The following is an 18,286-nucleotide window of genomic DNA, read 5'->3' as shown; positions in this document are numbered from 1 at the left end:
TGTGTGAGTTCAGTCAAACAATTTTTAGACAATGAAGTTTTCTTTGATTCTCTGGCCAACATGGGGACAAATAGGAAAAATTAAATATACAGAAACTTTGCAACTATAGGCCAAATTGTCATTTTAACTGTTGGTATCAGCTAAGGTTTTGTGTGCATCCTGATAGGTTTCTGGTCAGTTTGGTCTTAAAGGGCCAGTTTTTTAAGGTCTAAGGTAGACTTAATTACAGAAATGGAAAATATTAATAGGGTTTTCATTCATGTATAATACAACTAAAATATGAATTGTCCTTTTTTGCCTTAGAATGAGCGGTTTGTATCTGTAGAGTCCTGTTTCTACAGAAGCTCTGAACAAGTGCATCCAGCATTAAGTGGATATAATCTGTCATCCACGCTCAAACATAGGTAGAGTAATGTAACTAAAAATCCTACAATGGGCAAAACAAATATTGTCACACAAGGTACTCTTATTTTATGAGGTTAGGGCAGACCAATGCAACCTCCATCTTCACTACTAGATGTTCAATAGTACCACACACTTAACCTTGAAGACCTCTGCTCCACAAACTGGCTTCAAAATATGTCAGAGGCAACAGGGCAGCGTCTGCAACTGGGATGTTTTGGTTTTGCTTTTTTGTTGTAATAATGCAGTGTCCATCTTTCTCTACAGTCAATGGTAATTTTAACATCACAGCAGTTCTGGACTTGACTGAATTTGCTATGAACAGTACATTCATGCACCATAAAAATATAAAGGTAAAGGTTTCTGACTGTTTGATATAATTAGATTGAGGTCACAACTACAGTTTCTTTAACTACATTAACCTTGAAACACCAACCAGTACAGTTCTCAGTTTATCTGCTATGTATTAATATTAACTCAGTCATCATTCTTTATCAAAACATGCCTCCATCATATCTAATTTTATATTTTTACAGTGTAGTTTAAGCAGTGCAGTTCCTGTTTACTTCACCAACTGTCATCCTGTTCATTTATGCAGAAAAAGGGTTGGTGCTTTCACGCAAACTGATGTTGGATATTATTGCCACTGTGAGGATGGCGCTGTCACAGAAGGGTAAAGTGAGAGTTGCGCTGCTCTTTCCTGTTACCCGCAGTGTAAATAAAACCAATTTACCAGCAGAAAATGTTTTAACAATTTACATGAACACAACGGGCAACAATGAATGCCAAAAACACATTGAAAGTGACTCAAACATCAGAGTTAACTGGAGGTTTTGGACTCAGAGTACTAAAAATAAGCTTTTTAGTGAGCGGTGTAGTGCAGCTTCAACATCCATAAAGCACTACTTTCACACATTTGCTGTTTCTCCTATAACAATCACCTTGAGGCTTTTTTCAACAGGATTGTCTGGGTTTTTTTTAAAGTGTTAATGTAATTCCTTGCTGTGGGTTTGGTTCAAGGGCATTCTGTGAAGTAGAAGTCATTATTTGAAGCCAATGATGCTGTTTGGGGGATCAGTGAGAACCCAACAAAATACACGCAAACGTTTGAGAATGTACACTCCTAATCTGGACGGTTAACTGGAGAACTGGTCAGGAAAGAGTCGAGCCATCTGTAATATTTTCGTTCCCCATACCAGTCTCTGCTGTGAGTGGGTGCACACAAACACACACAGGATGCATGCAAGGTTTCAACATGTGATTCTGGTCTTGGTCTCTGATTTGGGGAGGAGACCTGTTGGGACCAAAGTACATGTGCCTTTAGTCTGTCGGTTCTTTTGTGTCAGATTATTTTACTAGTTGATCTTGTGTTGAAGTCCTGCAGAAGCATATAGTTTTGATATTTTTAACTCCCACTCTTCTGTTTGGACAATGCAATCGTGTACGGAGCAGAAACAAAACTAGTTCGGCCATCTCCAAAGTGAGTTTTTCTACATGTCAACATCTCTGGTTCTGACTCGAAACAGTTGTTTTTGTTTTGTTTTTTTCTTTTAGCTGATCGTTGTAAATTTTCTACTTAAGTTCAGTTTGTTTTGTGAGATTTCAGATTAGCACAAATTAAACATGTCTTTTCTACCAACAAGCCCAAAGTTAAATGGTGTGTTTTTGGTGTGTTGTTGTTTTCAGACCTCTGCTCTCATCTGTATCTTACCTGTCAATAAACTTCTCTCACTCTGCTCGGTTCTTTCCGCTCTCACTTCTTTCTCTCCACTTTACCCTCTTTTAGCCTTTCTGTTCTTTCCACATTTCTGCTGGGACATGAAAGATAAACCACCATGAATACAAACAGCTTTCACACAGACATTTACATTTTTAACTTAAAATTCAGCCACATGTTCTAAAAACCAGTTTCTGTAACTGAGAATTGAATCAAGGCCACCCTAAAATGTGCCGGTTTATTGTATTGGGGAGAAGTTAGAAAACCAGTCAGTATCTGGTGTGACCATTTGCTTCACACAGTGCAACACATGTCCTTCACACAGAGTTAATCAGGTTGTTGACGGTTGGTCCACTCCTCTTCAGTGGCTGTGAGAAATTGCTAGATATCGGCAGAAACTGGAACACACTGTCATATACACCGATCCAGAGCATCCCAAACATGCTCAGTGGCTGGCATGTCCAGTGAGTATGGTGGCCATGCAAGAACTGGGAGGTTTTCAGCTTCCAGGAATAGTGTCCAGATCCTTGGAACATGGGGCCGTACATTGTCAAGCTGCAACATGAGGTGATGGTGGTGGATGAAAGGCACTACAATGAGCCTCAGGGTCTGGTCACAGTACCTCTGTGCATCCAAATGCACCTGTGTTGGTCGTCCGTAACATACACCTGCCCATACCATAACCCCACCACCACCACGGGCCACTCCATTCACAACGCTGACATCAGCAAACCACTCACCACCACGATGCCATCCACACCGTCTGCCATCTGCCGTGGACAGTGAAAACAGGGATTCTTCCATGAAGAGAAGACCTCTCCAAAGTGTAAGACGCCATGGAATGTGAGCATTTGCCCACTTAAGTTGGTTACAACGACAAACTGCAGTCAGGTCGAGACTCTGATGAGGACATCAAGCATGCAGATGAGCTTCCATGAGACGTTTTCTGAGAGTTTGTGCAGAAATTCTTTGGTTATGCAAACTGATTGTTGCAGCAGCTGTCCAGGTGGCTAATCTCAGATGATCTTAGAGGTGAAGATGCATGTGAAGGTCCTGGGCTGGTGTGGTTACACGTGGTCTGCAGTTGTGAGGCCAGTTGGATATACTGCCAAATTCTCTGGCACATCTTTGGAGATGGTTTCAGGTAGAGAAATGAACATTCAATTCACAGCCAGCAGCTCTGGTGGACATTCCTGCAGTCAGCATGCCAATTGCACACGCCCTCAAAACTTGCGACATCTGTGGTATTGTGCTGTGTAATGAAAATGCACATTTTAGAGTAAAAACATAAAATGTATTATTACATGTAGCCACAGCTGCCCTGGGGCAGGCTGACAGAAGCTTGGCCGCCAGTTTACACCTACGGCCCATCCGACCACCACATGCATTCATACCCCAGTGATGAACACAAAAACTATTGTGTTAGAATGCAAAAACTAACTAATACTCATTATTGTATAATGAATACAATAACAATAAATATAAAACTATAAATATAATAAAGCTCAAAAACTTCACAGAAATTCTCTCTATGAAATGAAAGCGCTCACCTGGGATCACATACACACACATGGAACTATTCAGTTAAAGGAGCCTATTTAAACCCTGCTTTAACAGGACTGACAGACTGTGGGAGGGGCTTCTCATCTGAATACAGGTCTACAGAAAGTCTGTGGTGACGTCAGTCCACAAACACTGACACACAGATTCCACATATGAAGTGAATGGGAGATATTTCTTGCTTTTACATCGCACCTCGCCACAAGTCCACCAATCCAGCAAGAGGCAAGCACACGGGTTAGATTTCCTTCAGGAAATATATGAAAGTCTGGTTAGTAATAATCGTTTTGGGGCTGGCTTTGATTTAGCTAATGAAGGTCAGATCTGTGTATTAAAAATATCCACCTACACATTGCTATTTTTGGTCTCCTGGATGAGTATACCCAATACTCTGCAAAAGAGTTAGAAGTAAAAGCATTTACCTCCCTGACTGCTAAACTCCACCTCCTATTTAATTGGAAATCTACGACAGCCCCTTCCAGTACACAATGGATTAATGAGGTACTGTCTTTTTTAAAAGCAGAGAGAATTAGATATTTGAAGTGAGGAAATTTGAACAAATTCTACAATAAATGGCAACCGTTTATGGATTTTTTTGAGACAATGTAATTCCCTTCCCCCTCCCTTTTTTTTCTTTATTACTTACTTATTTATTTTTTATGTTAATGCCACCAGTTTAAATATTTTATCCAGACTATGTCTTTGTATTCTTTGCATTGCATCGTTTGTCTGGTTTCATTGTTATTTGTTCCTAAAAAAAAAAAAAAAAAAAAGCAAATCTGAAGGTAATGGTGTTTACAAAGCTGGTTAATGTTGACATCAGTGTGCCATGGTGTTGGCATGTATCTTTTGATTCTTGTATGCACATCAATAAAAATATGAAAAAAAAAAAAAATCCACCTTTTTTTTTACACCACAGATAATCAGGTATAATTAAATTCATTTACGTTTTTTTTTTTAAACATACATTTACATGTACATAGCAGAAGAAGGATATGGTGATGGATGTGGCATACCCAAGTGACAGCAACATCAGGAAGAAGGAACATGAGAAGCTCAAGTGAAACGCCAAGGGCTGAAAGTAGAGCTGGAGATGGTGTGAAGGGAAGGCAGCGCTGGTCCCCATGGTAACTGGATCACTCATGGCTGTGACCCTCAAACCAGAAGAGAAGCTGCAGCAGATTCCAGGAAGAAGATACTGTGCAGGACCCTCAAACTCCCAGAGGACCTGGGCCTAAAGGAGTAAGAGACATTTATTAAACTGCTTATCCTCTCTGACAATCACAGTTACACCAATAATGAGATAATCAAACTAAAAAATGCTTCAAAGTGACAAATCTAATAAGTCTGCAATTTGAGAAGCATTACAGTACTGTTATCCATCTTTTCTGATTAGAGATCTTCTCAGATGATTAAGATGAAGCATATGTAGACACCACTGATGGATGTAGATTGGTCCATAGAGATGGTTTTCTGTATCTGTGAATATTGATCAAGGAAAGTCTGACAAAATGAAACAATGTGATATCATGACTCACATAAATACAGACGCTACTTTTAATTGGTGTGTTATCTGTACACATTATAAGCCTTCCGCATGTATGTTCGCGCTGTTATCAGCCCCCTGTCCAACCTGAATCGATGTGTCAAATACCACACACTGAGGTTAGGGTTATGTGAACTGGAGAACTTGGCGTACACTGACACGTTGAATAACACGCAAAAGGTCAAAAATGCGCAGGTATAGCACGCCAACTGCCATAAGAACTGGTGTGACATACAACGCCATTTATTGAGATCAGTCCGGAAAAATAGAAGTCTAATATCTGAAAAAGGTTTAAAAATGTAAAAATCCAGACATGCATTTTCTGAGTCAAGATTTGGAAAGAAATGTGAATTTGAGAAATATTCTCCCACTAAGATTAGACTGGTCTAAAATACATACCGTACTTTCTGGACTATAAGCCGCTACTTTTTTCTCACACTTTGAACCCTGCGGCTTAGACAATGATGCGGCTCGAGTATAGATTTTTACGGGCAAACGGCCTCCAGGGGGCGATCGAGCAGGAAGTGCAGAAGTTAGACAGACAGGTGGAAGAGGTGATGCAAAGAGGAGAAGTTTTAAACTTAACTTAATCATTTTGCGTGTCATGTACAAACCCTCATCATGGAAAACACATGAAGTAATGCGTATGATGCAGCTTTTAAGTTAAAAGCAATCGCTGTGTCAGTCCAAGAAGGAAATAGAACTGCTGCACGGAAGTGACATTGAGAGACAACAGAAGAGAGGGCATCCCTAATCCGAATGACAAATGGCATGGAATAACGAATGACCACTAGGGTTAGGGTTAGCTCATTCATTATTCCATGCCATTTGTCATTCGGATTAGACAGGCCCCAGAAGAGAGACGTAGAAGGAGTGTGACGGAGCCTTTCTGAAGCTGTTCAACTCCGACACTGAAGAAGACGACTGCAGTGGTTTCAATGAGCAGAAGGAAGATGAAGATAGAGATCAATGACTTTTCTGGGTTTTTTAACCAGTCGTGTTCCTGCCAGTTAAGGTATGGAAATAAACATTTACATAATCTTTCTGTTGACCATCTTTCTGTGTAAATATCTCATGTTACTATGTGGACACCTGTGGCTTATAGTCAGGTGTGGCCTACATATGTACAAATATTTTTTTCTTTTAAAATTTGGTGGGTGCGGCTTATATTCAGGTGTGGCTTATAGCCCGGAGTGTACAGTATTTTGGGTCACTGGCAATCTATAAACCTAGTTTGGTATGAATTCAACCAATAGTTTTGCTGCTACTGACCTTTGAAATTTCGCTCATTATAAGTAAATGGAAAGAAAAAAAAAAAATTCATAAAAATTTTTAACTTTGACCTACTGTTCCCAAAATGTAATCAGATCTATTCTGGGTCACTGGCAATCTATAAACCCAATTTCATATGAATTCAACTAAGAGTTTTGCTGCTAGAGTGTTAATGATGAAACAAAAAAAAAAAAACTAACCAAACCAAAAACAATACCCCTTGCCTCCCCTTCAGAGGGTGGGGTAATAACACTGTTTTTGGTGAAATGAATCGATGTCCTCATGCTGACTGACTACTGAAGTGAAGCTGTTCCAAAACTCCAGTGAAATGGCAGAACATCATATGTGAAGGTCGGGTTCAGATTGTGACTGTCTGTGTGGACGATGCCTCCACTGTCACGGTGCCACAGCTTCAATATCACAGCCCATATCCATAATAACCATCATAACCAGTCGTGTTCCTGCCGTTTTACTGCCGTGTTACAGGCACTGTTTGGAAAAAAGCAGTTAAGGTATGGAAATAAACATTTACATAATTTTTCTGTTGACCATCTTTCTGTGTAAATATCTCATGTTACAACGTGGACACCTGTGGCTTATAGTCAGGTGCAGGCTACATATGTACAAATATTTTTTCTTTTAAAATTTGGTGGGTATGGCTTATAATCAGGTGTGGCTTATAGCCCGAAAAGTACGGTACTTTAATAAGATAAACTGGGAAAACAAATGATAAAAGTGCTGGTTGGCTGATGTTTTCATTGTGTGTGATAAAGTTTTAGCATACATATATACATATATTTGGTTTAAGTACATTTATACAATAGATTTAGAATTTTTCCACTAGAAAGAACCTGTACAGTTTATGTATTATAATGTGCAGACAGTGTTTTGAAGTAGATCTGGTAGCTCTGACACAAATATTCCTCATAAATCTCACAATTTCCCATTTTGACCCAAGACTGTATCTTGGAAACTACAGCCAACCAGAATGTTATTCCTTATTTTTGCTCTATAAAGTGACTCAAACCAGAATAAAAGTTTTACCATTGTTATTCTTGTAGACCAGTGTAATTTTGTGTAGCATGGACTTTTACATTTACTTTTTACATTGTAATTGTTGATAACTCTGGATTGCATTTCATATTTTTAATCAAAGTTGTACAAACATGTCTCCGGTAGTATGGGGATAGCATACAAATGAACAGATTGAACACACTGGTTGAACTATTACACAGAATTCCTGTTAATCTTTGAAGAATATTTTTGCATGCCATCTGCAGATTGTGTGTGAAATAGTCCATGTGTGTTTAAATTAACAGCAGCCAGCATCGTGTGGTGATATCATCTCCCGTATGTCTAAATGGCTGCAGATATGATTCAGTTTTTAGTGCGGTGTAGTGTACCAACACTGTACCAATTACAGTGAAGATGAAACCTTACAGTGGGAAATGAGCACTTAGTGAAGCATTTACTCCCTGTGTCCATTGTCTCCCTTTGATTTTTAATCAAATAGCCCCTAATGAAGGAAGAGAGAGCATTAAAGTGAGGGAAAGACAAAAGACGGGAGGATTAAATACAGACTAATGGACTGGTTCTGGTTCATTACTAGTACTCTCTTTAATTGGCTGTGATGTGGTCAGAGCGGAGCAGCTGCACAGGCTGGTTTACTGTCTTCTATAAAGTGTGGGGCGGCACTGATCATCACCAGTCCACTTGCAAACATTAAACACTGAACCTCTGGACCACTTACCGTAGAGCGAGGACAGAAAAGATGCATTCAAATGTCAGTTGAACAATCTAATGAGGTTATTTTCTATGAGCTTGATGTCACTGACTTGAAGATACAGAGGAAACGAGCACAAATTACTTTGATTTTGCTCTAAATTGCACCAATAATATCTGCATCCATTCACTTAGTCCTGTTTTTTAGATTATTTTTAAGAAAAGTCACAGATTTCAGTAATTTTTTAGCTCATCAGTCACAGTCTGGTATTTACATCCAGCTGTGTTTCCTGTGTTTTTATAATTCGTTAACAATCTTCATTGATATAGTGATGATATTTTTACCCCGCCAAAGCGAAGGCAAGGGGTACTGGGTTTTTTTTGGTTCGGTTTCTTTGATTGTTAACACTCTATCAAAAAACTATTAATTGAATTCATATCAAATTACATTCATAGACTGCTAGTAACTCAGAATATATTTGATTACATTTTGGGAACAGTAGGTCAAAATTCAAATTTTTTATGAATTTAAAAAAAAATTATTTTTTTTTTTGCCATTTACTTACAATGGCCAGAAATTCAAATGTCTGTAGCAGCAAAACTATTGGTTGAATTCATACTAAATTTGGCTTTTAGATTGCCAGTGACCCAGAATAGATGTGGTTACATTTTGGGAAAATTAGGTCAAAGTTTGAATTTTTTATGATTTTTTTTTTCTACAGTTCTGGTTGAATATCCTGTGGTTACTCAAAGGTTCAACCCATAAAGATCCAGTGCTTCTTCTGTGGCAGTGAAAAATGAACTTTTCTATGTATTTAATCATTCTTAATTTATTTATCATCATTTATCATAATATTATCCTTTGTATTTTGTGTTTTTTCGATATAAATAATGTATTTTCCTATACTTAATTTTCTGATCATGTAGATGTTCATAAACGCTCAGATGAAAGTTGTGTTTTATTATTTCAAATACAGAGAAACTGAAGAAAAAGTGAGTTTTTCAACAAAATATATGATTAATTGAACATAAAACAAGTGTCTCCATCCACTGTCACTGATCTAACTCCATGGGTTTTACTGGTGAATAAATGTTGTAGAAGATGACGGTGTTTCCATGGTAACTGTGGAGCCTCTGAACGTCCAAATGGGTCAAATCTGATGACTATGAAAAGATGACAAACTGCATTTTACACCAATTATTTACATGGATTGATAGGATTAGTGGATCAACAGGTATTGAACAGTCTAGATAGATGGTTTTGGTTACCAGTGGCTGTTTGGATCTTTATGGGTTAAGTCAGGGGTGTCCAAATCCAGTCCTCGAGGGCTGGAATCCTGTTTTAGATATTTCCCTCTTCTACCACACCTGGAAGCCATTACATCGTTATCAGGCTTCTGCAGAGCTTGATGATGAGCTGATCATTAATTGAACCAGGTGTGCTGAAAGAGAGGAATATCGAAAACATGCAGGATACCGGTGTCCTGTCGAGCCACCCTACCTGTCGACTTGAGCTACCTAGCGCTACTGAGCATGCGCATGACCCTAAGTGTTTTCACAGTTTAAATGCCCATCGATTTGTGCTACCCCAGGCAGAAGTGAGTCATATTTTGTAAGTATATTTCTTTTATAGTGCCTTTTGAGCAGTAAGCATGGAAGCAATTATGTGCACGAAAGATAGACGTAGAATATTGACGTGAGATGATCATAGCGTAAGGAAGTTCTCATTGTATGATATAGCGTTAAGTGTGTGGGTCAGGTGGGTGTTAATGGCGTTTAGATTATTGTTTAAGTTAGTTCAACAGACGCTAATAATGGTAGCCTAACATTTAACTGACTAAATCTGTTAACAATTCCTGTAAGCAATTACATGTGCACGAAGGATAGACGTGGAATATTGAAGTGAGATGATAATAACGTAAATTATGGTGTTTCTATAGTAGGAGCTTTATTTAATAGAAGTTATAAGCCTGTCGAAATGAGCTTCCTCTACCCATATTCAGATGAATAAGTAAATACTGGTGTTTTTCTACAGTCGAAGCATTATTTCATTTTCAAATAGGCGCGTCGAAACGTAAGGTAGCATGTTTTGACGGGGTAGCATCAATCGATAGACGTCACTGTCGATATAAGCTACTGGTAGCTTACTTCGACGGAGTAGCTCAACTCGACAGATCACCGGCCCTCCAGGACCGAATTTGGACACCCCTGGGTTAAGTCACTGACATACTGGCACATACTGGTAAAGGGTTGTAGATGAGTGCAAACACACATATATCTGCTGTTTTAAGAAACAAATGTGGCTCAACAAACACAATGGAACCTATGGAATTTAATAACAGTCGGGGGGGGGGGGGGGGGGTTAAACATTTTGTTATTATTGTGGTATGATTAAAGGTATTTTCACACTGTCCATCTGTAAAAATATACACAGAATATATACACAGATTTTTTTTTTTTTTAAACATATTTAGATGTGTGTTGCATACTGCATTAGAGCCTTTTTTTTTGCAGAACTCCAATTTGTATTCATTGACAGTTCTACTATTTCTAAGCAAATCTATATATGCCAGTAGATTTCTTTTTCTTCCTCACACAATGAATCAGTTTTGTGAATTGAAACTAGTGTACCCCAAAGAAATAATACAAATCATTGTCATCATATAATTCCATAAATGGACCAAACACTGTCACTGAAATGCAAAGTTAGTCCCAAATATTCATAAATAGGCTAGAATGTAAATAGAATTAAATATTTTGTTGCAGCTCCAGACATGAGAGAGGTCGATGACTCCTGCTGTAGGTGTTTCAGGTTGTTCCGTTTTCTCTGAATATCATCATTTTGGACAGAATTTTTAATATATTTTTCTCGTGTATATTTCAAATGAAGTCAGTAAATATTTTTAAGCTTTCTAAAAATAATCTCAAGGGTATTACCTAATACATGCTGATGTGTTCCAGGTAGTTTGTTATGCTTTTGCAGGAGGCTGCCAGTAATGTTTCTGAAACGTGCATGTGTTGGTGGCTTTGGAGCAGAGGGGAGCCTCCTTAGAGCCACCTCCCATTAAAAATAACAAATCACCTGCTGAGTATGACATTATCAGTGTTATTTGTCAGATTTAATAAGCCTCCCTGAACCATCAGAAAACATTATAATCTCCACAGCAGGAAGCAGATATTTTATATGCAAAACTACAGAAATCAATCACTCCAGGCAGTGGTATTCCCTTTGGATTCATTACTTAATATAATATTATTTCTATTTGGTGGTTCACATTCTTTTTATTCTATAAAACATAACCAGTGTGAGTTTATAGTATGAACTGGTATCGTCTGGAACTGACCCATAACAGCAAAAAATAAAATAAAACAAGTGGTGCAAGGCACAACAAACTCCGCCCCTTGCACGTATTGTAGTTTATTTTGGCATCAATCCTGCTGATGTCATCATGTCTATGCATGTGCTGATGTCAGCATATCAACCGTCTCTATATGTGCCAAGTTTGAAGTAAATTGAAACAAAATTGATGTTTTCATAGACATTTGAAATTTCACCCATTATAAAGAAATGGGGAAAAAAAGAATTTAAAAATTCATAAAAAATTTGAACTTTGACCTACTATTCCCAAAATGTAATCAGATATATTCTGGGTCACTGGCAATCTATAAACCCAATTTGGTATCAATTCAACTGATAATTTTTCTGCTAGAGTGTTAAACAAAGAAGCAAACAAACCGAACCAAAAACAATACCACTTGCCTTCTCTTCGGGGGGCGGGGTAATAAAATATCAAGGTTGACACACATAGAGCATCGTCTTACAGAGGTCAACATGGGGACGACTGAAATCAGTCTGGTTTTATTAATAAGCTGTTACACAGTGAAAACCAATTCATTCAACTAATTCATGTCAAGATAAGAAAATAAGAAAATACTTTTCTCTGTCACTGAAGTCTTATTGTTCTGCTGCCAGGTATATTTGTTTATTCCATAATTTGCCGACAAACACGTAGAAGTTATCAGAATCAGACTGAATTTTATTGCCAAGTATGTCTTCACATATGAGGAATTAGCCTTGGTACATTGGAGAAAACATATATATTTCTAGAGCAGCCTCCTAAATGCATCCTTGTTCCTACACTGCATCTGTCTTCCATGTTTGCATTCTAAAGCCAGTAAAGAATTGTCACTAATATTGAACTATGGTTACAAAACAGTTGCATGTTCTGACCCGTATCTGATCAAGAACCACTTACAAAAATATCACATGAGATCAATTCTATTTGTACTGTTCACACTGTTGAGAAAATGTCTGAGGTCTGAACCACTTTTGCTCTGGACTTACTATGCAGGGTTCGCTTTCAGATATAGTTCCACTGTGCTCCAGTAGAGGTCAGCGTAAGCCAAGCCCAGTACCTCCTGCCTCCAGTCTGTGCAGAAAATGGAAAATGTCAAACTCAAAACAATATTTTACATGATTTTAGGCTGAAATGACAAGTGTAGAAACATCACAATGACAAAAGAAAGATCAAAGTTGTGTCTGTTTCTATTAAAAGAATATTAAGTCAAACTTTCTGTGAAATGTAGCAATGACACACGACAATGCTATCAGGTCATCTTTCACTGTTTCATAACTAAGTGCTTATTACATGAACAGCAAACACACACACACACACACACACAAAAAAAAACAGAATAAGAATAAAAGAAGATAGAGTTACGGTGGGAGTGACTGCATCCAGGATGAGATCATCAGACAACTGTTGCCCCGTACAGATGGTGTTCGGAGGCTTCAGCCAGGTGCTCTGCTCACTCCACAGGAGGCACCGGGCTGATGTAACACCCCTCTGGCGGCCATCTTGGAAGTACTCACCTGTCGACACACCTGCATTAGCACGCACTTCGAATTTCAAGCCTTTGACGATTAAGAGCTCAGTCAAAGTTTAAAGAGAAATATTTAATCTTTAACACCTCAGTTCTGATTGTTAATATTAATTTCTACACTTTTTTGATGATGTAAGCAAACATAACAAGGTGACTTATGTTGTTTTAATCAAAACCAATGAAGAATGCCGCTGCTAGAAGGATTTGGCCTTCAAAATAGAGCACAATTCCACTGATTCCACATTAAAATGATGCTCTCCACATCTGCATTGTCTTGGTATTTCTTCACAATCCACTGTCAAACCTGTCCATCTTCTGTCAAAAAATGTCATGTGGACTGCAGCTGCAACTTCCTCCAGAGATACATGTGTCTTTCTGTGTTAGCTCAGTGTTTGCATGGAGGGTTTCCTGACTGTCACTCAATGCATGATGGGATTCACTTCAACCCCAGGAAAGGAAAGGAAAGGAAAGGAAAGGAAAGGAAAGGAAAGAAGGAAGGGGGAAGGGGGAAGGGGGAAGGGAAGGGAAGGGAAGGGAAGGGAAGGGAAGGGAAGGGAAGGGAAGGGAAGGGAAGGGAAGGGAAGGGAAGGGAAGGGAAGGGAAGGGAAGGGAAGGGAAGGGAAGGGAAGGGAAGGGAAGGGAAGGATCTTTCCCTTCCTGTCTCCTATAGATCCATAATCCATCAGCTGACCAATAGCGTGGAGCCTCCCTGATGACCTCAGAGCCCCTCCCCTGAGTGTGTTCAGCGGTGCAGATGATCCACAGATCTGTATTTGATCTGTTCCTCCCCTCCCCCGTCCATACCTCCATTTTCCTCCTACACAGACCTCGCTGATGAGGGGGAGGGGTAATGGGATGGGAGGGGGTGTAGGTCATTAGTCAGTGGGGTGAAAAGCAGAGCAGGAGGAGCGACGCTCACACTGGGGTTTACATGACCACAGCACATCTCAGGGACTTACAATGGCATCAGTGCTTCTGATTCTGTCACGCTGAGTCCCAGAAAGACCATCACACACAGGCATCAGCGCACTTTAACGGAGATTAAATAAGAGAAAATAAGGCAGCAGGGTCACCTTTCAACTCTGCTACATCTGCATCTCTGACAGCAGGACCGTCTGCACAGGAATCCCCATGCATCATGTAGAAACAGTGACAGAAGGATCCTTTATTTCTAATGACTCGTTGTTTTGAGGGCGTTCTCGGTTCTTCACTAGAAAGCAGACGATGCAGAGGAGACAGAAAACAACCCCGGGGATAAACCTCGACAGTTATAACCAACAAAAGGTCAGCGCACCAGGAGCTGAACTGAGGGCCGCTCTGACTGTCAGTGTTCTTGACGATCATTTTGGAAAGCAGCAGAGCAGCATCAGTACGACTGGGACGTCACTGCCATTTGTGGATCGAGAAACATGAGACACACACATACACTGGACATGATAACTGCATATACATGAACCCTAATATTCCACTATTATTACTCAGCTCTGATTAGTCACTGGTGGCATTTTATGGTCTGTTATCACTGCTGTGCTGTCCAACCGAAGAATCTACATAAAGGGCTATTTTATTTGGATAAAGCAATACGAATCATTAGATCAGTGTTTTTCAACCTCGGGGTCGAGACCCCACGTGGGGTCGCTTGAAATTCAAATGGGGTCACCTGAAATTTCTAGAAATTGATAAAAAACAAAACAAACAACAACAAAAAAAGCATACTAATAAAAAATATATGGTGAGTTGACAGAGACAATCACAATCCATAAAAAACAAGACAAACTGTGAAGCTGAAACTGAAGCACTGTGGTTCTGTTTATCTTTCAAATGTTCATTGTGGTCAGTTTCAGATGCTGCAGCTCTTTCATAATTCATAGTTTGAGTTATTGTTTGTTCAGTATTAATTGTCAGCCTTGTAAATCCAAGCTGGACTGACTGTACATATCCTGACCAAGGAAAATAAAATTCTCACTTTGTGCAGTAATCTACACCTGGCTTTTCTGCCTCCGTCCATAATAATATGGGTCATTCCGTATAATTTCATCAAGTGGTCCCCACCTGACCCTCTCAGATTTTTCTGAATTTTTACATACTTCTAGTACATTATATATGATGGAAAAATCCTAAATTTCAAGGCTTAATTGTAAATAGTTCCAAAGTTATGACCATTTGAAGTAGGTAGGGAGTACCCTAAAATTGCGACCAAAATTAAGACTTGAAATTTTTGGCTATTTTCAGGCTTCTATAACTTCTGAACAACAAGAGCTAGAGGTCTGAAATTTTCAGAATCATTTCACAGGAATCTATAGTCCTAAGAAATGTGAAAATATTTACTTAAAATTTATAATTGCATGTTACAGAGAATGACAAAGTTGAGATTTTATCCATCGCGAACTTCTAAAATGCTACTTTTGGCCACTCGTTACACAAAAACTAATCATCATATTCATTAGAAATTTTATGTGCTATATCTTGGCTACCTAAGGAATGGATCTGTGTAAAATGAAAGTCCTATGTTATGTTATGTTATGTTATATGAACAGCTTAAAATCAAAAATATCTGTCTGACCTTCAGATTCAAAGGTCAATATCAGCATGTGGGATAGGTAGTATCACAAAATGAAAGACACCATGTGAAAGTACAGGAATTGCCCTAAATTTTGACACCAAGCACAACTTGCTTCTATAAATCCTTCTATGTTAAATGTTCAAATTAAATATGGACGTACAATTAAGCCTTGAAATTTTGGATTTTCCCATCATATGTAATGTTCTATAAGTATGTAAAAATTCAGAAAAATCTGAGAGGGTCAGGTGGGAAATTTTCTGAAAATCTGTTGATTTCATATGGAATGACCCATATGCATTATATAGCCTAAATGTCCTGTGAAATTAACATTTATTTGCAACATAGTATAGCAAACTATTACATGATCAAAAACAAATTAATTTTAACAAAAAAAAAAAAAAAAAGTCTAAGTTTGGAATGTCTGGGGACGCAAGAAATTTGTGATGTTAAAATAGGGTCACAAGCCAAAAAAGGTTAAGAACCACTGCATTAGATCATTTTCATATCAAAATTTCACTGTAATTTCAATACATTTAAGATTACATCTGGTACACTGGCTGAATAAGTCCATCTTACTGGTTTGTTTGGGACTTATTACCACTTAAAACGACATCTTTTACTTTACTTTATTAATTTTCACAAAATGACAAAAATTTTTCCAATTATGGTGTAACACTTGTTCTGTGTTCTGTAGTTGGAGTCAACATTTAATGAATTCATTTGTTTTTAACTGTATCTATGTGAATATATTTACTTCCTGGTCAATTTAGGCTGTACAGATTCACCCCAGGACTTTTTATTTATTTATTTATTTTTACACCCTTAAAACTGATGAGAATTGTTTTTAATTTCTGTCCTTGTGTGGTTGGATAATTTTCTCTGGTTTGCTAAGAGGCCTTGAATAAGATACAGACACTTTCCAGACTCCAGAATGAACACAAAACAGATGATTAACCTCCTCCAAATGTCACTGGTAAAAAAAAAAAAAATGTAGTCCTGTTTAGCCCATTATACCTCCACCTGTGGGTAGACTCCAGCACCCCCTGACCCTCACAAGGTCTAAGCACTTATGAAAATGAATGAATGTAAATAGAAAGGTTATGACAGGAAGGATCAGCTGACTGAAACATTAAGCATTTCTGTGAACAAATTCCTATCTCCTTTGTTTATATTAGCTTGTGGTCTTCATTAGCACCAGTTCCTACCTATCATCATACCTTCAGATCTAGTTGCAAAAGGTGGACCAAACCTCACTAGGACACTTTAAATAGTTGTAACCTTGTCACACATCCATATGTTTTGGAGTTTTGGGCAGTGAGACCCACTCATTCAGCTTTATCCACCTACCAAAATCCAAGAACATGATATAAAGCACAGGTCTCAAACATGCGGCCCATGGGCCAAAACTGGTCCGCCAAAGGTTCCAATCCGGCCCCTGGGATGAATTTGCCAGTAAAATAATAGCAGAATAATCTAAAATAATGACTCCCAATATTATTTTTGGTTTCATGTGAAAAAAATAATATTATATTATGCCTATAAATAATAACATCATTTTTTCCCTTTGTTTTAGTGCAAAAAATAATAAATTATGAAAATATTTACATTTACAAGCTATCCTTTAACAATAAAATGTGAATAACCTGAACAAATATGAGCAACCTGAAATGTATAAAGAAAATTAAGTGCAATTTTAATTATATTCTGTCTGTTACTAAATGTATAGTGTCTTTGTAGATCTGATCCATAATGCACATGTAGAAATGACAAGTTTAGGCATAATATTGTTAAAATTGCACTTATTTTTCCTTAAGAAATTTCTTTTTTTTCAGGTTATTCACATTCAGATAGTTGTAAATGTAAATATTTGCATAAACTAATGTTATTTTTTCACACTAAAACAAAGAGAAAAGTTTGGAGTTGTCATTATTTAAGTCTATTATGCTGCTATTTATTGGTCCGGCCCAGTTGAGATCAAACTGGGCTGAATGTGGCCCCTGAACTAAAATGAGTTTGACACCCCTGACATAAAGGTTCCATGTGGGATATTTAGTGACATCTAGTGGTAAAGATGCAGGTCACAGCCAACTGAATACTCCCCTTACCCACACCTACAGTCCCCAACACTCAAACAGCAGCAGAATGTTGGATACCACCTGCTATAAAACTGAAAAAGCAGAAAAGGAAGTCCATTTCAGAGCTATACTATAGAGCAGGGGTGTCAAACATTTGCCTGGCCAGCCATCCAGTTTTCTCACGGTATTCAATACTGAGAAAACTGGATGTAATTGAGCCAGTTGCTATAAAATATGCCCAAGCTATTTTATACCGGACCAATCACAAGTCTGGGGGGATGGATGTATCACAACGCGTCAAATGCACCAATTTCTTTTTGTTGCGAGTCAAAGTCTGTTCAAAGTCCGCAAATCTCTTTACAACTGTTGTTGGTTGTTTGATTCAAAAATAAGGGTTGAATTACAGATTACACCAGTGGTTCCCAACCTTTTTTGGCTCATGACCCCATTTTAACATCACAAATTTCTGGCAACCGCAGACATGTAATAGTTTGCTATACTATGTTGCAAATAAACGTTAATTTTAGATGATATTTAGTCTATAT

At 38.2% G+C, this 18,286-nt stretch overlaps 1 long non-coding RNA gene across 1 annotated transcript; it reads left to right on the top strand.

The window, feature by feature from the left end:
* Positions 1 to 7: 7 nt before the first annotated feature.
* Positions 8 to 2,141, top strand: LOC115436866 (uncharacterized). The gene is made up of 2 exons (XR_003937877.1): positions 8 to 478; positions 587 to 2,141. It is a non-coding gene; the product is annotated as an uncharacterized LOC115436866 (long non-coding RNA).
* Positions 2,142 to 18,286: the final 16,145 nt, after the last annotated feature.

The sequence above is a fragment of the Sphaeramia orbicularis genome, chromosome 17 (genome assembly GCF_902148855.1).
Source record: "Sphaeramia orbicularis chromosome 17, fSphaOr1.1, whole genome shotgun sequence".
Lineage (NCBI taxonomy): Eukaryota > Metazoa > Chordata > Actinopteri > Kurtiformes > Apogonidae > Sphaeramia > Sphaeramia orbicularis.
The sequence above is the reverse complement of the archived record's forward strand: the minus strand, read 5'-3'. Positions and strand labels throughout refer to the sequence as shown.